This window comes from Acromyrmex echinatior, chromosome 2, assembly GCF_024713525.1.
Source record: "Acromyrmex echinatior isolate Ae372 chromosome 2, ASM2471352v2, whole genome shotgun sequence".
Classification (NCBI taxonomy): Eukaryota; Metazoa; Arthropoda; class Insecta; order Hymenoptera; family Formicidae; genus Acromyrmex; species Acromyrmex echinatior.
In genome coordinates this window covers 25,566,158-25,588,781 of record NC_141853.1, presented here as the reverse complement: position 1 = coordinate 25,588,781, position 22,624 = coordinate 25,566,158, and the positions used below count along the sequence as shown (strand labels likewise).

The following is a 22,624-nucleotide window of genomic DNA, read 5'->3' as shown; positions in this document are numbered from 1 at the left end:
TTCCCCTACAGAATGTAAACTCTAGCAAAGTCTATATACAAGTACTTCAATGAACGATTTTAAATCTATGAAAGTAATACAATGTAAAAAATACGAAATAGATTGTACAGTAAAAAGATGCGGGATGTTTTCACATATGATGGACGTATATGATGTACGGACAATTCTCATACATAGCTGATGTATCTCGAGATGCATATCGACGCATGCATACCTTCGGAAGCTTCGAAATAACTGAAACTACACATAACAAGTCTGTTACCTAATCAGACTGCATCACGTCCAATAGTTTTGGTCGGGCATGTACCAGCAGTGCTTATTCCTTATGGAAAATCCTTATGGAAATTGTAAAAATGTCATTGTATTAGGCAATCTCAAAATTACCTTACAAGATTACATCGCCAACGTTTGGATAAACACAAACCGTGTACACCTCAGGTCAGGAGTGACGTACGAACTAAGTTCCACTCATTGCTGACATAGAGGGAAAGGATATCTTTTGGGATCCCGTATCTGTCGATCATTGAAGAGCTTCCAATTATGTACTATACAATGAACACGCTAATAAAATACTTGATGCTATCAATGAGCGATCTCAAACAGTTTACTCAATAATCACGACAAATATGATTCTCTCTTTAACCAACACTGGAACATATACCATCTGTGGACATATACTTACCAGAACCGAACATCCAAAATTAATAATTTTTGAAACGACATTTGGTGCCGAAGTTTTTAAAAGCTCTGACTTTATAGCAGTAAACATCGATATCTTCACATACGTAAATTCAAAATTTGTATACGTAGAAAAACACATTCGCACTCAAATTAATCAACTATATAGAAATATATTATTGCAACAATTTGAATATCGTATGAAGGCAGAATGCGTTAGCCATAATCGCTAGATCGCCGACATTTTCACGTATCGTTTTATGAAGAGACCTGGATATATAGCACTTTTTAGCAGGAGAAGTAATTCACATGGGAAAAATATATACCAGTCGAAATAAAATTAGCTCGAATCACAGAATGTTATGAGCAGCTTTCAGTAATACGAGGAAACGAAACATATTTTCTGACCCCGCAAACGCATGTATTAACACGTCACGGAACTCAGATTACCTGTAATTCTTTTGCACCTACCATGTACCTTTTGAGAGAAAAACTCATGGTATAAAATTATGCCTAAACCGGTGGAGACATTACCACCTACCTTATTATTGAAGCCTTCAACATTATGAAGCCTTCAACTAAACCATCATGGAAATACATCAACCCAAGGAGCACTAGCGACCAGTGGAGTATGTTCACAAAGCGATCTGAAAGAACTCAAGGTTTACATAATGTTCCCCACGGAGCGACCTGCAATCCTCAATACTATGGCAAGAAGCATATTAGAGCGCTCAACTATAATAAATGGAGGATCACTCTCTAATCTCAAAGACGAAGCATCGATAGAAAGAATTGCTATCTCCGCTTGGGAAAAATTCTGGAATAAATTTTTAATTTTGGCAATATCAGCGCTGTATTAATCGGCATATACTAATTGCTAGAATTATCAAACTGCTGTTAGACACATTCGTACATGGATACGCTCTACACACTGTGTATACGGTTGGTCAGTGTACCTACTGGGAGTCGTATGGGATTCACTTACTTAACTTTTATTACATTTAGGAAGGAATAAAACTAGAGATGTAAATCCTAGTGTTTCAGATCTTGAATTACAAGAGCATAACGAAACACTGAGACTAAATTAGAACCTACAATATTTATCCTCTCCTTCCCCCAAAAAAAGAATTCATTTATACTCTTGAATTGAAAGACTGAGCAATTAAAGGGAAAATCCGGCACGATTTACAATTTTTTTTTCCTCTCTCAATAATATTATACATATATATGAGGGCAAGTCAATAAATTTTTAAAAAAACATAGTAAAACACATTTTTTTTTATCGATTTTTATTTCTCAATACAGTCTCCTTTCAGCTCAATACACTTGATCGAACGATTCTCCAACTTTTTCAAGCCGTCTGAATAATATGATTTGTCCAACTCTTCAAAATAAGCCTCTGTTTCGGCGATGAGCTGCTCTCTGGTGGTGAATCTCTTTCCTCCGAACCATTTCTTCAGGTTTGGAAACAGAAAATAGACGCAGAGGGCTAAATCTGGCGAATATGCTGAATGGGGAAGCAATTCGTAGTAAAATTCGTCGAATTTGGCCATTGATGCCAGGCACGTGTGAACCCTTCACGTGCATTGTCTTGGTGGAAGAGTACTTTCTTCTTCGCCAAATGGGGACGTTTTTTCTTTAAAATGTTGTTGAAACGGTCCAATAAGGCTGCATAGTAATCGCCATTGATCTGCTTCGACGGAAGGTAATCGATATGAATTATACCGCGTGCAACCCAAAAAACTGTGACCATCACCTTTCCGACCGACTTCACGGTTTTCGCTTTCTTCGGAGTTGGTTCACTCGGTGAAGTCTATTTCTATTGTCTAATTCTATTGTTTTGACTGTTCCTTCGTCTCGGGTATGAAGTAATCAATCCACAGTAATGAATCGATGCAGAAATTCATCTGGATTACGTTGAAACATCTCCAAACATTGTTTTGAAATCGTCACACTTATGGTCCACAGTGAGCAAACGCGGCACCCATCTTGGTGATAGCTTTTTCATATCCAATTGCAAAATTGGAATCACTGTGCCATGATTTATGCCTGTGGCCTCAACAAGTTCGCGCACTTTCATTCATCGATCAATCAAAACAATATCGTGGATTTTATCGATGATTTCTGGAGTAGCAGCCTCAATTAGACATCCCGAACGAGGTGCATCATATGTAGTACGACCACGTTTAAATTCACCTAATTGTATACAGTCTCAAACGCTGGTGCAGATGTGCTATGAACATTATCCAACTCGGTTTTAATTTCTTTCGGCGTTAAACTTTTCATATGTAGATGTTTCATCACTGCACGAAACTCGTTTTTTCCATTTTGCAAAAAATACAAAGGTTGTTCGTTTTAATCGTCTACAGAAATGAAACCACACGATGAATTCCGCTCAAAATTTGATAGTAAAAAGCTAAAAGATGCTACTTATCAAAAAGTAATGTGACATGACACTGCGAGTGTCCTCTGACAGATTTTTTAAGAACTTATTGACTTTCTCTCGTATGTATTCGAGACTCGAGACTTGTGAAGAAAGTATGCGAAAAAAAATCGAATAGTTGCAAAAAGTACGTTTTTCGCTTATAAAACGAAAGATAATGATAGTATGGAAAAAAATTCGGTATAAAAAATATAGGTATTCGACATATCTACAAAATAAGATATGGAATATTAAAATCGATCTATTAGTTCAGTAAAAAAAAATAACATCGAAAAAGGTCTTTTCTTCACTCGCTCTGTGTTCATTGAGATTTAAACGCAAAGCTTTGAAATTCTCAAAAATGTAACCCTCGTAATGATGAAATTTAACCTTGAATAAGCCTGAATGTTCATTAATTTTTGCAAAAAGCCATTTGTTCATTAAAAATCTGTCTGCGGAAAACTTAATTTCTTCATCTTTGAGCAGTCGCACAGCGGGATTTTGCTTCTTCAAGAGGGGGGGCACTATCAGGATTTTTAAATTTAAAACTTTTTTTTTTTTTGCAATTTTTTTATAAAATTTTTTTAAAAAAAAGGGGTATTTTTTTTCCAATAAAAAAAAAAAATAATTTTTTTGGGTTGCCCCTATAAAACCCCCGGTGAAGAATCAAAAAAAAACTTTTTTTCAAAAAATTTTTAAAAAAAAATTTTTAAAACCCCTTTTTATTAGGAGGGGGAAAACCCCCTTTTTTTTAAAAAAATGGGGGTTGGTTTTTTTTTAAATTTTTAATTTTTCCCTTTTTGGCCCCCAATTTTCCCCCGGAAAAAAGGTTGGGGTTTTTTTTAAAAAAAACCCTCTCGTTTTTGGGGGGGGGCCCCCCAAAAAATTTTTTTTTTTTAAAATTTTAAAAATTTTTGGGAAAGGGGTTTGGAAAAATGGGCGAGGCCCTTTGCGAGGAGGAGGGGGAAAGGGGGGGGTTTTGGTTACAAAAAAAAAAAAAAATTCGTTTTTGTTTGTTAAAAATTTTTGTGTTTTGTTATTTTTTAGAAAAAGGGGTTTTAAGGAAAAAAAACCTTTTTTAAAAACTTATTTTCTTATATTTTTTAAAAACGTTTCCCCTTTCAGTCTTTGAAACTTTTTTTAAAATTTTTTTTCCCCCTTTAATTTTTTCCCTTTTTTTTTAAAAATTTTGAGGTACAAAAAAACCCCCTATGAATTTAAAGGGGGTTTTTCCCCCCAATTTAACTTTTTTTGGGCCCCGTTAGATTTTGGGAAAAATTTTAAAAAAAGGGGGGGACTTTTTCGTGGTTTTATGAATTCGGACCCCTTTTTGAGATTTTTTTAAACAAATTTTTTTTGAAAATTTTTCAATTTAAAATTTAAAATTTATTTTTACTTAGTTTATGGAAAAAGGGGTGCTTAAGGGGGGTTTTTTTTGAAAAAAAATGATAAATTTAAATGGGCCCCGAAGGACAAAAGAAAGTACCCCCCTTTGCCTTTTGTAATATTTTAAAAGTAAAATTAAAAAAAAATTTTGATAAAAATTCCCCCTTTTTTTTTTTTTTACTAAATCCCCCCCCAACTAAAAAAAAAGAAAAAATGTTTTTTTTCAATAAACTTTTTTTTTTTTCCCCGAATTTTTCCCCTTTTAGTACTCCTTTTATCATTTTTAAAAATTGGCCCGGAAAAAATTTTTAAAAAATTTGGTTAAAAAAAATTTTTTAAAAACCCCCTCGGTTTTCTTAAAGAAAATTTTCTAAAACCCCATTTTAAGAAAAAAATTTGAAATTTTTAAAAAAAATTTTCCCCAAAAGGAAATTAATTAGGGTAAAATTTAAGAATTCATTTCCTTTACAAAATAGTTTCCCCCTTTTAAAAAAACTTTTCCCATTTTAAAAAAATTTTTTTAAAAAAAAAAATTTAAAATATTTTTAATTTAATTTGTTAACTTTTTTTAAAAAAAAATTTAAAAAAATTTTCCCCTTTTGGAAGAAAGCCCCCCTTTTAAAAAAATTGGCCGGGGGCCCCGTTCCCCCCTTTTTATTTGTGTTTTTTCAAAAATTAAAATTTTAAAAAGTTTAAAAAAATTCGTAAAAACTGATTTTTTAAAATTTTTTGCCAATATAAAAAAAAATTTTCCCAAATTTTTTTCCCCAAAAAAGAAAGGTTTTAATCAAAAATTTTTTTTTTTTTTAATTTTTTCCCCCTTTTCCCCCCCAAAAAAAATTTTTTTTTCCCTTGTCTTTTAAAAAAAATTTTTTTAACCCCCCCTATTTTTTTAAAAAAATTTGGGGAAAAAATTTTTTTCCCCCCCTCTCCCCCCTTTTCCAAAACCCAAACCCTTTTTTTAACTTAATGGGTCAACTTCCTTAAAAAAATTTCCAAAATTTAAAATTTTATTAAAATTTTGTCCCCCCCTCTTTTTTCCCCCTTCCTTTTAATTTATTTTTTTAATTTTAAAAATTTTTATTTTTCTTTCTTTTACCCCCCCTTCCTTCCTTTTTTTATTCCCCCCCCCCCCTTTTAAAAAAAACCCCCTTTTTCCCCCTTAATTTTTTCCCCAAAAAAAACCCCCTTCCCCCTTTTCCCCCTTCCCCCTTTTTTCCCCCCCAAAAAAAAAATTTTTTTTCCTTTTTTTCCCCTTTTATTCCCCCCCCCCCTTCCCCTAAATTCTTTCTCCCCCCCTTACTCCCCCCCCAAAACCCCCTCCCAACTTTACCCTTTTCAAAAACGGGGGTGGGAAATTTAGAAAAAAAAAAAAATTTTACCAAAAATTTTGGGGGGGTTTGTTTTTGGGGGGAAATAAGGTGGCCTAAAACGGGGTTTTTTTGGGTCTCCCCCAAAAGGGGGCGGGTAAAAAAAGGGTGGGTGAAAAAATCCCCCACTTATCGCCCCCCTTACCCCAAAATTTTTAATTTTAACGTGCCCCCCCCAAATTTTTTTCTTTTGAGGGGAAAAAATTTAAAAATAAAAAAAATGTATTTTTTCCCTTTTTTGTTGAAAAAAATTTTTTTCCCCCAACCCCAAGAAACATAAAAATTTTTTAATTTTGGAATACAAATGAAAAAAACTTTTTTTTAAAATTAACTTTTTTTCCCCCCATTTTTTTTTAAAAAAAATTTTTGGGGGAAATATATATAAAAAAAAACAAACACACATATATAAAATATAGATTTTTTGTGTGGGGGTTATTAATATTTTTTAAAAAACATATAATATTTATATTTTTAATCGATAATACACAGCGTGGGGCGTTATGCGTGCGCGCGCGCGCGCGCGTGTGTGTTATATACAACACAGATATCTAAACTTTTATTTATGAATGTATTTTACACAGGCACTATCAAAGTTCGGAACGCGATGTATATTTCGGTTGAGCTTCCTTTCTGCTCGGATGTCGGAACGACAAGCAGCAATCTTGTAGCATATAAATGAAATTTTCGAATACTCATTGCTCTACTAAAGCTCGTAATTCGTTTCTGCAAGCATAGTATTGTTCTTTGAGGTTTTCTATAAATCGCCAGTTACTTATGCAAAGTCTGAAATTATTGTATACAGCACATTTTTGACTCGACTCGAATGTCGAAACGACAAGCGGCAATCTCATAACAGACGTAGCATATAAATGAAATTTTCGAATACTCATTGCTTTTATATTAAAGCTCACAACTCGTTTATGCAAGCATAATATTGTTTTTTGAGGTTTTCTGTAAATCGCTAGCTACTTATGCAAGATCTGAAATTATTGTATATAGCACATTTTTTACTCGACTCGGATGTCGAAACGACAAGCAGCAATCTCGTAGTAGACGTAGCATATAAATGGAATTTTCGAATACTCATTGCTTTTATATTAAAGCTCACAACTCGTTTCTGCAAACATAGTATTATTCTTTGAGGTTTTTTGTAAATCGTCAGCTACTTATTTTAAACGTGCAAGATCTGAAATTATTGTATATAGCACATTTTTAATTCGACTCGGATGTCGAAATGTCGACTTAGTAAGAAGCGACATTCCTCTTATCGCGCACAAGCGAAATACCGCTATTTAATTACAGAAATGGATTGAATCATTGCATAAACCAGCAATATATTATCGGTTGGAAACGCGCTATAATAGTAATATATTTTTGTATATATAGAAATATATATTAGGATTTGTATTGTTTAGAAAAGGAATCATGCATCCTTGCTGCATCGGCGATAATGTCAGAATCGATAGAAATCACATTCTTGAATTGCAGAACGAATTATTGAAACAGGAGTACGACAGAGTGAGACAGTCAAAAACAAAAAAGAATAGAAACTCCGATTGTAATCGGTGAGACTCCGCACGTCGAGCTGGGCTCGTTGAACGAAACAGCGAGTCTATCCTTCAGAATTTCTCTCTCTCTCTCTCTCTCTCTCTCCCCCTCCCTCCCTCCCTCTCTCTCTCTCTCTCTCTCTATATATATATATATATGGTCGCTTGTTTCTAGCAACCGAAAATGCTTTCTGAGAAATTTCGGCCGCTCAATGTATATAATTAAGAGGAGAAGGAACATTATAGATAACATATAAGTTTTAATAAATTATGCTTATCCCTCCAATTTATGTATAATAGCAAAAATAATTTCGAAACACGATAATTTACGAGATATTTATGTTTCCATAATTTTCCATGAGCATTATCACGTTCATAGAAATGATTTGCAAGATCTCGGCGTGGTCTCACGCGTAAGGTGCGAGATCTGAATGTTAGAGATCTTATGATCAATTCCTTTTTTCTTTTTTCATAATTTTTTTTTTTTTTAAATAAGTGACATTGTTAATAAACATATATTATAGACTAAATATATTTTTATTTAATTATTGAAATTATATGTGTGTTTCTAAAAGTTTTAAACCGACAATTGTAGCAAAAAATAATTGACGTAGTATGCGTCGAATAGATAGAAAATCAGTATTTTTATATGTAAAGATATATGTGAGATCTGTTTACCTTTAGAAAAAATCCAAAAAAATCATGTTTCTGTAATAATGTTACATCGATCAGTACTTTCTGTGAAATGTTTTTTTTATAATTATCATCCGAATGAAAATTCTAATAATCAATCAAATCGCAAAAGTGCGATTAATATAATTATAAGGATGATTAATATAATTATAAGGATGATGTCAATATAATTTTATAATTAACAAATCAAAAAGCCTTTATATGTGCCATTATATGCAATATACAAATAATTTTTTATTTATCTATTGAAGTGATTAAAGTGTATTCTTCCTATAGTTATTGAAGTACATGTTATTAGGTGTATGACTTTGCTTATTCGGTTTTCGTATAGATGGCTTTAGCGGTAAGTGGTGATCGAAATAAATAGATCATAGACGTCACACAATAAATTTGGGAATCTGTCAATATAATCCCATTAGAAACATTAGTCGATTTGTGTCTGCATCATAAAGTTATTCTTGATTGAAAATGTCAGTTTACGAGCCAAATTCTTGTCATTTGCGGGAGGTTTTAATTTTCTGCTTCAATATGAAGAAATCTACGGCTGAGGCTCATCGAATGCTTTCAAATATTTATGGTGAAGCCGCTATTAGTGAAAGAACGTGTCATAAGTGATTTCAACACTTCAAGAACGGTGATTTTCACGTCGAAGACCAGCATAGCGGTGGAAGAGAGAAGGTTTTCGAAGATGCAGAATTGAAAGCATTACTTGATCAAGACTCATGTCAAAATCAAGAAGAATTAGCACGATCATTGAGAGTGATTCAACAAGCCATTTCAAAACGCCTCAAAGTCATGGTGTGGAATGATTCAGAAACAAGGAAATTGGGTGCCGTACGAGTTGAAGCCGAGAGATGTTGAACGGTGTTTGTTTGCTTGTGAACAGCTGCTTGAAAAGCAAAGACGGAAGGGATTTCTGCATCGCATTGTGACTGGGGACGAAAAATGGGTTCATTACGATAACTCCAAACGCAGAAAATCATGGGGAATTCCCGGCCATGCTTCCATGTCGACGGCCAAATCGAATATTCACGGCTCCAAGATCATGCTCTGTATTTGGTGGGACCAGCTCGGCGTAGTATATTATGAGCTGTTAAAACCGACTGAAACAATCACAGGCGATCAGTATCGAACGCAATTGATGCGTTTGAGCCGAGCATTGAAAGACAAACGGCCGCAATACAACGAGAGACACGATAAAGTGATTTTGTAGCATGACAATGCTCGACCCCATGTTGCGAAAGTGGTCAAAACATACTTGGAAACGTTGAAATGGGAAGTCCTACCCCACCCGCCGTATTCTCCAGACGTTGCTCCCTCTGACTATCACTTGTTTCGATCAATGGCACACGATCTGGCTGACCAGCACTTCCGGTTTTATGAAGAAGTAAAAAATTGGATCGATTCATGGATCACCTCAAAAGATGACCAGTTTTTTCGACGCGGGATTCGTATGCTGCCCGAAAGATGGGAAAAAGTAGTGGCCAGCGATGGACAATACTTTGAATCATAAATGTATAACCAGTTTTTTATAATACAATAAAGCTTCGAATTTCGGAAAAAAACCGTATGAGCAAAGTCATACGCCTTATAAATTTTGGGTTGACTTTTGAAGCGTCGCCTTCTTTCCCCCCGCCGCTCAATGCTTGACGGCTGAGCCGCATCGGATCGCGCGCGGATGTGTATCTCAGGAGCGTTACACTAAGAAATATGTTGCGACCGTACCTTCCAGCAAATTATCAATCCTTTACTTTCCTTAGTCTTCTGTGATGTCTTCTTTATTCAACATGCCTTCTTTATTCACATGTTAAATAAAGAAGACATCACGGAGTTATTGGAGTTGAGTCATTCCAGTTTAAAATTACGCATCTCGTTCTGTATCGATTCTTATTAGTCTTAAATTGATTATCAGTATTCTATTATATATTAAAAGATATTACATTTTGTGGCACATAAGCGTGGTCAGTAGCTCTTTGAAAGAAAACCAAATGTATCATAAAAATAATAAAATAATATTTTAAAAGTACATAATATTCAGTAAAGTATTTACTTTATTATTAATATGATGTTCAATCACTATTATTAAGAAAATAACAATTATGTAGGAAGAAAAATATTTTTATGATAATTTTTATGCTAAAATATTGTCATGATAATTTTCATGTTGAAAGGTATGATAGCAGCATGTTTCTTATACTGTGACGCTCCTGAGATGCACGTCCGCGCGCGATCCAGCGGTTCAGCCGTCGACTGTTGAGCGGTTGTAAAGGAAAAATAGGCAGCACTTCAGAAATTGGCTCGAAATGTGTAATTAGTTCTGAGCACACCGAAGTACACATATAATTTCTATAATTTTATAAAAATATATTTGGAGTAATATGTTCATTAATAACGTTATTTGTTTAAAAAAAAATTATGAAAAAAAGGAAAAAGCAGGATTGAACCTAAGTTCCAACATTCTGATCTCGTACCTAACACCCGAGACCATGCTGAGTTTTTGCAGACCGCCTCTATGAACGTGGTACATAAAATACGCGGAAAATCATAAACTATATCTCGTTAACTATCACGTTTTGAAATCATTTTTGCTATTATATATTAATGAGAAAGGTATATGATTAACTTTTCATTTATAATATCGTGTGAGACTCGTGGTAAAGAAATTGGGCCAAACATAAGTATTATTGATAAGAGCCGTAAACAAGTTCCAGGCTGTTGATTATTATGGCACGCGCCATCGTAGGGCAAAGGATTAATATAATTTAATCAAAATTATATATTATCTAGAATGTCTCTTTCCCCCTTATGATACACGCCAAGCGGCCGAGATCGCCGAGAAAATATTTTCGGTCGCTAGAAACAAGCGACCACAGAGAGAAGGACAGAGACAGACTCATTGTTTTGCTAGACGAGTCCAATTCGGCGTGTCCGCGCGGAGACTCACTGATTACAATCGGAGCTTCTATCCGTTTTTGTTTTTTCTCTGTCTCGCTCTATCGAAATAACAGAAATTGAAAGAATTTTAAATCACAAACACGATTGCCAGTTCTCCGTTTTTTTTTTTGACAGACTTCGGTTTCTTGGACTAATACTCAATACTCCAGCAGATGTGAAAATCTCCAATTTTTGTCGTCTGCTAGAGTATTAAATATTAGTCCAAGCAACCGAAGTCTGGCAAAAAAAAACGGAGAACTGGCAATCGTATTTGTGAATTAAAATTATTTCATTTTTTTTTTATTAAATTATATTAATCTTTTTGTTTCTAATTCTTTTTATTTCTAATTATATTATCTTTTACTTCTAATTTTTATTAAATTATATTAAATTATATTAATTATATCTTTTTCATTAACGTATAATAGCAAAAATGATTTCAAAATGTAAACATTGATGAGATATACAATAGTTTACGACTTTCCGTGCACTGTATGTACCACGTTCGTCGAGGTGATCTGCAAGAACTCAGTGTGGTCTCGGGCGTTGGGTGCAAGATCAGAATATTGAAGATCTTATATTCGATCCTGCTTTTTCCTTTTTTCATAATTTTTATTTAATAAATAACGTTATTAATAAACATATCACTCCAAATATACTTTTTATAAAATTTAAGAAATTATATACGTGTACTTCAATGTGCTCGAAATTAGTTGCGCATTTCGGACGACGCCGATTTCTGAAATGCTGCTTACTTTTCCTTCACAACCGCTCGACGCTTGACGGCCGAGCCGCTCACGCGCGGACGTGTATCTCAAGAGCGTCATAGTATAAGAAACATGCTGCGACCATACCTTCCAGCAAATTGTCATGAAAATATTTTCCTTCCTACATAATATTGTATTTTCTTAATAATGGTGATAGAACATTATATTAATAACTTAATGCATTTTACTAAATGTAATGTACTTTTACAACATTACTTTATTATTTTTATGATACATTCAGTTTTAAAGAGCTACTGATCATTTTTGTGCCACAGAATGTAATATAAATTGTACTTTACCGCGTCATATATCTGGTCATCTATTTGTATTTTTTTTTGGTGGAATAAACCTGGAGAATTAAAAATAGTCAGCCCACGATGAACGCCTCAGACATTGGATCATAATTAGGCAAAGCGCAATTTATTGTTATAACATTTAATCATATCACTTGTATGATAAATAAAAGTTTTCACGAATAATATAAAGATGCTAACACTTAAATGACGTATCAATAATAGAACTTCAAAGATAATAGAGAGTTTTTTTACAATAACGTAGATTTAGATATGGTGAACGCCTTTTCTTAATTAGTCGCTAAGGAAAAGATAATATGACCATGATATCGATTATGTATCTTTTTTCTTAGAGTGAAAAATAAAAATTTTTTGTACGTATTTGTGTGTATATATATATATATATTAGGTGTTGGAATTAATTCGTAGCGTTTTTTAATGAAAGAATGTTATTTATTTCACATGAGCATTAAAAAATACATTAATGAAAGTACTTCCCATCACTTGTAAAACGCTACGAATTAATTCCAACACCTAATATATATATATATATATATATATATATATATATATATATATATGCATACATATATCGTTTTGCGTGACACTGTATGTGTAGAAAACAATACGAGGCGTTATACGAGTCAATCAGCTGTAATCAGTATGATAGCTGTAATCGCGTTCACAGTATCGTTGCCGCGCAATAGTACTGTCAATTCAGTGTAGTGTTCTACACATAACCGTGTGCGTGCGTGCGTGCGTGCGTGCGTGCGTGCGTACGTGCGTGCGTGCGTGTGTGTGTGTGTGTGTGTGTTTATATAGTGTTTTGTGTTCACAAAATAGAAAAAAATGTAATAGCAGAATATTGTCTGCCTTTGGTAAGAAAAGGTTATGGGTGCTTTCTAACAAGCGACTCACAAAGTACAATACAGTACAATATCTCATCCTTGTATTAGCGTATAACAAGATTGTAATGATGCACCGTGTCACACTGTGTCTCTTGTTGGAAGGCACTCTAAAAGGCCAGAATAGAAAAGGTTAGCATCTTTATATTATTCGTGAAAATATCATTTTTATTTATCATACAAGTGATATGATTAAATGTTATAACAATAAATTGCGCTTTGCCTAATTATGATCCAATGTCAGAGGCATTCATCGTGGGCTGACTATTTTTAATTTACTGCCAGAGGCGTTAATCGTGAGCTGGCTAGCTATAACAAAATGTCACAGCCGTAAATCGTGCTTTGGTTAGTTATAGGCAAATGTCAGAGGCGTTCATCGTGGACTGACTATTTTTAATTTATTGGCAGAGGCATTTGATTATCAAATTTGGCGAAATACAATTACGGAAGCAATTTGTAGAATTTTGCGTCTGCAATTAAAGAAATATGAATAGATGCATTGTCATGATGGAATCAAAAGCTGATTGCTTGACATGATCGAAACAAAAAAACTAATGAAAAAAAAATTGAATATCAGTAAACAGTTTCTTTGAAATCTTACAACTTTTGTCTGAAACGTTTTTTCTAAAAACGTTATGTAATGGCCTTATAGCACAAGAATGGCCGTAATTCAATCGTAGAACGTGAATCATAGTCATAGGTCAACGCATTATATTTTGGCGTACTATGCATGCCGATATAAGTACAATTCACATTCCTTTACGATTATAGTCACCTTTATGTTCAACTCCTAAATCCGGAGTCTTTTTGGCCACCCTATATAATATATATGTTATACATATATATATATGTGTGCTATACATATATATAACATACATTACACAGTCAATAGTCACATGCATAATTTTCGTACGATGCTGTACGTTTATGAAATGTATATAAGTATATCATATTCAAAGTGTTTTAGCAAATGTATACACTTGTAGGTCAATGTATATGTTAACTAACAGTAAGTTACAATAAGTATATTTTTACTAAATACACTCTGACTGTGACTTAGATATATCTTCGAATGCAATGTATTTGAAATACATGTATACACGTGTAATGTAATAGCATTTTTTCCTTTATTCCCAATGTCATTTTAATTTAGGGTGTAACATGTATTGTACGTAAATACATTGCACATACATATGTAGCTATTCCATCTCTTTTTATTATGTTTAATGGACTTTTTATAATTATAAGCCTTAATCAGCCATAAATAAGAAGTCAGACGCTAAAAATTGTGATTGATCAATTTTTAGCTTCTGATTTCTGATTTGTAACTAATGGCTTATTGTAGAAGGTCCATAAAAGAGAGATAGAAGTACTCATACTTAGCTCTTCATGCAGATATAATATAGACACATTAATGAATATTAGAATTATATTAGGTGTTGGAATTAATTCGTAGCGTTTTTTAATGAAAGAATGTTATTTATTTCACATGAGCATTAAAAAATACATTAATGAAAGTACTTCCCATCACTTGTAAAACGCTACGAATTAATTCCAACACCTAATATTTTATGTGTATTATGATGTACACACAAAACATAATAAATATATTTCTAATTCATATTCACATACGCGTGTAGCTATTTCATCTCTTTTTGTTACGTGTAACAAAAAGGTATACTGATGTCCTCTTTTTTCTACGTTTAATAAAAGAGATATGTTTTTTTATGGTCAAATACAGATATAAATATACAGATATTAGTGATATGACCCTAGGGTCGATCCGCCGCCGGAAACAGGATGACCCTCCGCGTGCGCGGGGTGCAGTGGCTCATCATCCTCCGGCCGCGTCGAATGCGCGACCGGGCGGGGAGCCCTGCGCCGCCGCGCGCGGGGGGTGCGCCGCGAGACTTCCTCTCGCGGCGCCGAAGCATGAGGGGCGCCAAACTTCTGATTGGCGCCCCTCGGGGGGCTGGGGATCGCGGCGGGGGCCGTGATCCCCAACTCCCGCCCCCCAACACCAAACGGGGCGGCGGGCGCAGGGGGTGGTGTCCCCCCAGCGCCCGAATAAAGTCGAAGGTGCCAAGCACCGCCCGGGGTCACGTCGTCTCTCAGACGACGCCATAAAAATCCCCGGGCGGGAATAGAAGTCGGCAATAAGCCGACTGCCTGAGGGACTCCCAGAAGTATGCTGCACGCGTTCCTGGGAGTTCCTCATGCAAGGCCAGGTAAGGACACTCGGAGGGGTTTTAGTAGGTGCAAGCCCCACATAACCCCGGGCTCTCCCCCGAGGCTCGGGGTATGCGTCAGGCATTTCCCCTCCGTTATCAAAAAAAAAAAAAAAAAAGATATTAGTGATATATGCTTTTATATTTTCAATATCAGAATATACATACAACTAACATAAATCAAAGCTAACGAGAGTCAAACGCAGATGTATCAGACGTAACATTAAAAAAAATAATCAAATTACGAATTCTCTGATAAATTCTCATTTTATGTGTACATATATACGCATTATATATATATATATATATATATATATTAGGTGTTGGAATTAATTCGTAGCGTTTTACAAGTGATGGGAAGTACTTTCATTAATGTATTTTTTAATGCTCATGTGAAATAAATAACATTCTTTCATTAAAAAACGCTACGAATTAATTCCAACACCTAATATATATATATATATATATATATATATATATATATATATATATATTAGGTGTACAAATAAGTTTCCGCCGTTTGACAAAAGACGGCGCCACTAGCAAGCTATGGTTAAAATTGTCTGATGTAAACGTTATATCGTAAGGTTGGACATCTGTCAACAACATAATCTTGAAATACTAGCGATTTTGTATCAGCATCATATATTTTTTTTTGTGCGAAAATGCCGAGTTTTGAGCCGAATAAGCGTCATTTGCGGGAACTTTTGATTTACTTCTTTAATTTGAAGAAATCTGCAGCTGAGGCGCATCGATTGCTTGTAGAAGCATATGGTGAGGCTGCCTTAAGTGAGAGACGTTGTCGTGAATGGTTTCAAAAAGAACGGTGAATTTGACGTCGAAGACAAAGAACGTAGTGGAAGGCCGAAAGTGTACGAAGACGAATGGGAAGCATTATTGAATGAAGATTCGTGCCAAACGTAAAAAGAACTGGCACTTACATTAGGAGCGATTTCAACAAGCAATTTCACATCGTTTGAAATCATTGGGAATGATTCAAAAGCAAGGGAATTGGGTTCCATATGAACTGAAGCCGAGAAACGTTGAACGCCGATTTTCCATATATGAAATGCTCAGGCATAAACGAAAGGGTTTTTTACATCGTATAGTCACTGGTGATGAAAAATGGATCCACTACGATAACTCAAAGAAGAGGAAATCATGGGGATCACCTGGCCATGCTTCAACATTGACAGCCAAGCCGAATATTCATGAAAAAAAACTCATATTGTGTATTTGGTAGGATCAGCTTGGTGTCGTGTATTATGAGTTGCTCAAACCGAATGAAACCGTTATTGGATACTCTCTACCGAACACAATTGATGAGATTGAGCCGAGCACTCAAGGAAAAACGCGCCCATTACTACTCCAGGCATGACAAAATTATTCTCCTGCATGATAATGCTCGACCATATGTTGCGGCGCCGGTCAAAACCTACATGGAAACACTCAATTGAAGTTCTACCCCACTCGCCGTATTCACCAAACAATGCCTTTCGATTACCATCTATTTCAATCGATGGCGCATGGCCTGTCTAAGCAGCACTTCACATCATATGAAGATATCAAAAATTGGATCGATAATTGGATAGCCTCAAAAGATGAAGCGTTCTTCCAACGCGGTATCCGTATGCTATTAGAAAGATGGAAAAAAGTGGCTAGCGATGGATAATACTTTCAATAAAACATTATGTATCGTTCTTTCACATTAAATGCTTAATTTTTGATAAAAAATGGCGGAAACTTATTTGTACACCTAATATATATATATATATATATATATATATATATATATATATATATATATATATATATATCATATACAATATATGTATACAATTTTAATATTGTATATTTAAACATAGGTGCCTATGCATAAGTAGCTTAGCATTGGTAACTTTTATCTGCAACGTATATATATTCACACATTATAATATACATATATGCAATATTGTATAATATTGCCTATATATGTATTATATTTAAGTACACACACACCACTAATATTTTAACATGATTAACTTCTACATCTTTTTATTAAACGTAGCAAAATATGGTATAGCTACGTATATTATATGTGTAATATATCTATGTATAGCTAATACATATCACATCCTGACCTAAAATGACATTGTACAACAGTAAAAATGCTATTAGGGCCATGTGTCAATGTACACTGTCAATACTGAAAATTTATAGTTACGTATTTTCAGTACTCGCAGTTAATATCGGTACACAGTCGTAGTATCACTTTTTCCAATGATCAATATCATTTTAGAATTTAGTCAAGATGTAATATATATTATTGTCAATATATGGACACGTGTTTCATATATATATATATATATATGTATGTATATATATATATATATATATATATATATATGGATATTCATGAAAAAGAATTACATTATGTATGTGTAATGTCGTATTCATTTATTGATACTATATTATTATTACCTAAAATGGCATTGGACGTAAGGAAAAAGTGCTACTACGGCTTCGTATCGATATAACTATTAAAGTTAAAAATCTGTACTTTATGTATATAACAGATTTTTAATACTGGTGATATATATTGGAACACGACCTACACTGCATGTGTACATAATACAACTATATTTCTAAGGTCCGATTCTACAAATATAAAATTAACTTCAATTACAGTTTATTTTTTTCTCAATTTTCAAATTGGAAAATTTTCCAAAATAAATTTTACATTTGTGGAACCGACCCTAATACACATCTCTGCTAAGATGGTAATGTAGGAAACGGAATAAAAATATTGATAATTAATCGATCGAATTTCCTGCATGATCATATTAACTCAGAAGGCGTAAGCATCTTATACATTGAAAATAAAAATCTGTAATATCGATCTTGATTAACTTCAGCCTTCGCTCCAGCATCCCCTTAATACTCAAACGTGATTTTTTAATAATAAACCATAAAAAAAATAAGAATTCAAGAAAGAAAAAATTTTCTAAATTAAAAATTTTATGGTTATAATTCGAGATTTTTTTAACAGCAAATTCAATTCTTCCTTGACAAATTAGTGCCAGACGGAACTCTTAATCTTAAAAACTAGAGCCACAGTGATTTTTTGAAAAAAAATTATTATCTCGGCTCTTAATAATTTTCTTTTTTTTTTTAAATTCATAGAAAAATGTCAGATTTCGAATGCTTCACACGGCTATTTGATATAATGCATACTAACGAAATTATTTTCATTTTTTTTATATGGAGATAGATACCCACTTTTTAAAATCGTTTTATATAATAATTTAACTGCAAAAAAAATCGTTTTATTAAGCACACGTGATAGTGCAACTCTTGAAGAAGCAAAATTCCGCTGTGCAACTGCTCAAACATGAAGAAATTAAGTTTTCCGCAGATAAATTTTTAGTGAACAAATGGCTTTTTGCAAAAATTAATGAACATTTTCAGGCTTGTTCAGGTTATATTTTACGAGAGATTTGTTCGTCATTACGAGGGTTACATTTTACGAGAAATTCAAAGCTTTGCGTTTAAATCTCAATGAATACAGAGCAAATGAAAAAAAGGCCTTTTTCGATGTTTTTTTTTCTTCTGAACTAATAAATTGATTTTAATATTCCATGTCTTATTTTGTAGGTATTTCGAATACCTACATTTTTTTATACCGAATTTTTTTTCATACAATCAATATCTTTTGTTTTATAAGCGTGCTTTTTGTAACTATTCGATTTTTTTTTCGCATACTTTCTTCATAAGTCTCGAATTTCGAACATACGCATTTCTTTTCTGATGATCCTTCGAGATTTTCTTTTTTGAAAAGAAATGCTGGTTTATAATTTTTTTCCGGTAAAATTCTACTTCTATTGAACTATTCAAATTTATGAAGGAGAGGTATACTATATAATAATGCATGAAAAATCGTAAATAATTAAATATCTCACTGTTGCGTTTTAACATGATTTATAGTATTCTGGATTAAGAGGAAAGAAACATTACAATTTATTAAAACTTATTTAGAATGCTCCCCGCCCCTTATTGACCTAGGACTGCCTGAGAGCGGCCGAGATTGACGAGAAAGCATTTTCGGTCGCTTGAAACAAGCTACTAGTGGGAGAAGGAGCTCGCTGTCTCGTTCACTCTCAGCGCACCGCAGGCGAGCACATGGACATGGGCTCATGCTTGTTTGTGTGTTACAACGCCGCACCACGATAAATGGCCAAACTTATAGGCGTGGAAAAGTGATGTTTTGATGACGAAATTTATGTTGCGTGCCATTTCGTTATTGTATTGTACATATTTGCCTAATTGTGAAAATGTGACTTCTTTCGTACTTATCAAAGTCGTAGTTATCGATGAAAACTAAAGTTATCTTGGAATTTTATATCTAAAAGCATATATTTTACTCGTTTCAACAACTGTCGGACCATGTGTTTCTACCCGAATATAGGCTCACTTTACGTGCCTTTTACAACTATTTATTGACTGTCAAGGGAAGAAAGAACTGTTTTTATCGATTTTTACAAGTGTTTCAAAGTGATCTTGTCATTTCGTTTCATCCAAATTGTCTTTATTTAAAAATGACATGCAACATAAATTAACATGTTATTCCTCGCTTCTGACGTCACGATTCCAACATGATCGCCGCAACTAGTCAGGAGCCTTAAATTGTTGTTTGTCAAAATTATTTTTTATATATCAGAAATTCTAGGTATTTACAAAATAGAGCTGTTAAACTATTCAAAACTATTCGATCCCGAATTTCGATAAAAAGTTAGCGTCATTTTTTTTAAATTATTAAAAAATTGTAATTAAACGAATCTCGTGTTAAAAAATACAGAGAACTCTTTGTCTTGTTAAAAAAAGCAAAAACTCTAATCAGAACTATTGTATCTAAAAATTGGCTTTTCAAAAATTTTTAATTTTTTTTTTTACTTTCAAAATTCTTTTTATGCATCAGGAACTCTAGGTATTTACGAAATGAAACTATTGGAACCATTCGGAACTATTCGATCTCGATTTTCGATAAAAAAATTAGCACCTCATTTTTAAAAAATTATTTAAAGATAGTTATTAAGGAGTTACACCATTTTGGTTTGAAAAAATCGATTTTTTTCTTAAATTAGTTTATAGTTTCAAAATATAATTTTAATAGTTAAGGGGATACTAAACCGATTATCGAACTTGAGGTTGATAGTACAGACTTTTTTTAGTAGTATAATACGTTTATTGGCCTTATAAAAAGTATACACCCACCTTACAGAGCCTCGCTAAATCACAGTATCACAGAATTTAATGTCTTACGTAAATGTCGTTATTCATACGCAAAATTCATATACGAATTAATAGGGTAAATTATAATTTCTTTTCGCATAACTCTTAGAAATCAAATTAATTTACGCTTAAACCTATACATAATTGTAACGAGTATTAAATCCTTCTAATATGTGGAGTCTTATTAACTATTACTAACTACTGCTTAAATATTATATTGAATCTTAATGCTGTTAATAAAATCGATCGCTATTTTTAGCAGATCTAATTTCGAATTTTTAAATGTCACTTGAATATCGAATGGAGTTTTTATTCTTTTTTTATTAAATTCTTTAACAATATTTTTGCGTTCCTTATCGTATTTACAGTACCAAAAAACATTCCAAGTCTTCCGACTCTTAGCCAGAAGAACAGATATCATTATCTATCATCTTATACTTAAGACTATTTTTAAGTGAGCAATGCCCACTGCATATTCGATGAATCGAGACAATAGTCTTTTTATCTAAGCCAAGTTTGTAAAACCATGGTTTTGTTGACAGATTTTTAAAATACTGAAAGAAAAATAAACCCTTATTGCTTTCCATTGCTTTTATATAATATTTAAAGCGTTGTTATTCTTTACCGCTTCTTGGGCTCTGAATTTAACAACAATATCGGAGTAAGGAAGAGCCCGGTCTAAAAGAACTCCTTCACGAGCAGCCCGTTTAGCCAAGTCATCCGCTTTCTCATTGTCAGTAAAGCCACAATGAGAAGGAATCCAGACCAACTGAATTTGTTCCTTTCCTTGCATCTAATTAGTAACTCACAGATTTTTTGAATTAAATAAGAATGATGTCTAAAGCTTCTTCTATTAGAAAGCCTTTTAGATATTTTTACAATCTAAGAAAATAAAAAAGTTCTTAACTTCCAAGTCTATTATCAATTTCAGAGCCTGGTAGAGAGCCATAGCTTCAGCCGTGAAAATAGAAGATAAGTCATAAAGCTTTTAGCTAAAAGTAAACCTCTCATTAGTGGATCAACTGGCCATTCCCACTATAGTGCTATCGTTTGATTCCATTCTTGAACCATCCATAAAAATAAAGGTATTAGAAGACTGCTCATTATGAAAGGCATCTTAGAATAACGCATTGGCATTGTTCAACTCTTTCATTTTTTTACCAGGAGATCTACAATATATTGAAAACAGTAAATTGATTCTTAAAATCTACACTTTGGTTATACACACTGATTAAATAATATTGTCCATATTCCCGATTTCCTCATATTTGTAGACTAGCATAGATTTACTGAAATTATTGGATATAAAGGGTGTTCCGATAGCCATTTAACTTTCTCAAGACAATCCAACGAAAGAATAATCAAGAGCCAGGCTTCTTAAAAAAAATTATAACACAGTAGTTCAAATCTGTATACTAACAATAGAAATTTTGACTCTTCCATTATCATTTATGAGATATTCCTATCCATTATTGAATTCCTATATCTCATTGCTAAGTGAAGACATTTTAATTGAACTTTTTCGAGATTATACATTTGCTTAGGGCTACAAGGCAAAAGAAGGAAATCACCATACTCTATCCTTGACTTAATTAATGTACTATATAATGTTAACATAGTTGCCGGGTCCGCTTCCCACCAAGTTCTCCTTATACAGCAGAGAATTCTTATTAGTAACTCGCACTTTTGAATAATGTAATTCACATGAAGGTTCCAACTTAATCGATTATCCAACACTATCCTAGGAATTTTACGTATGTAGATGATTTAATAACAGTATTCGAAATTACGACTTAAACCTTCTGTCTTTTTACTATTGTTAACTTTACTATTGTTAAAAATGACTAACTTATATTTTTCAGGAGAGATTTCAAGATTCCTAGAAAAAAGATTCTCAGCTAGAATATTGCCTTGTTCTTCCAGTAATGCTAAAATTGTTCCCAATAATGGGACCATACGTATATATCGCTATGTCATCCGCAAATTTAAAATTTTTCCAGGGGAGATCCGATTGTCTAAGTTATTAATATATATATATATATATAGAAAATAAGGTAAGACTCAGGACATTGCCTTGTGGAAGATTTTTAAAGGTCTTAGATCGTGTGAGGTTATTCGGGAAGTTGATAAAAT

At 33.4% G+C, this 22,624-nt stretch overlaps 1 protein-coding gene and 1 pseudogene across 1 annotated transcript in view; both read left to right on the top strand.

The window, feature by feature from the left end:
* The first annotated feature begins 301 nt into the window (after positions 1-301).
* LOC147910686 (uncharacterized) lies at positions 302-3,397 on the top strand (annotated as a pseudogene).
* A 9,357-nt stretch (positions 3,398-12,754) lies between these two features.
* LOC105150656 (protein Aster-B) overlaps positions 12,755-22,624 on the top strand; it is a 63,109-nt gene continuing 53,239 nt past the window's right edge. The window contains exon 1 of the mRNA XM_087402896.1: positions 12,755-13,127. The gene's annotated coding sequence lies outside the window, so the exon portion shown is untranslated. The remainder of the gene's footprint in view (positions 13,128-22,624) is intronic.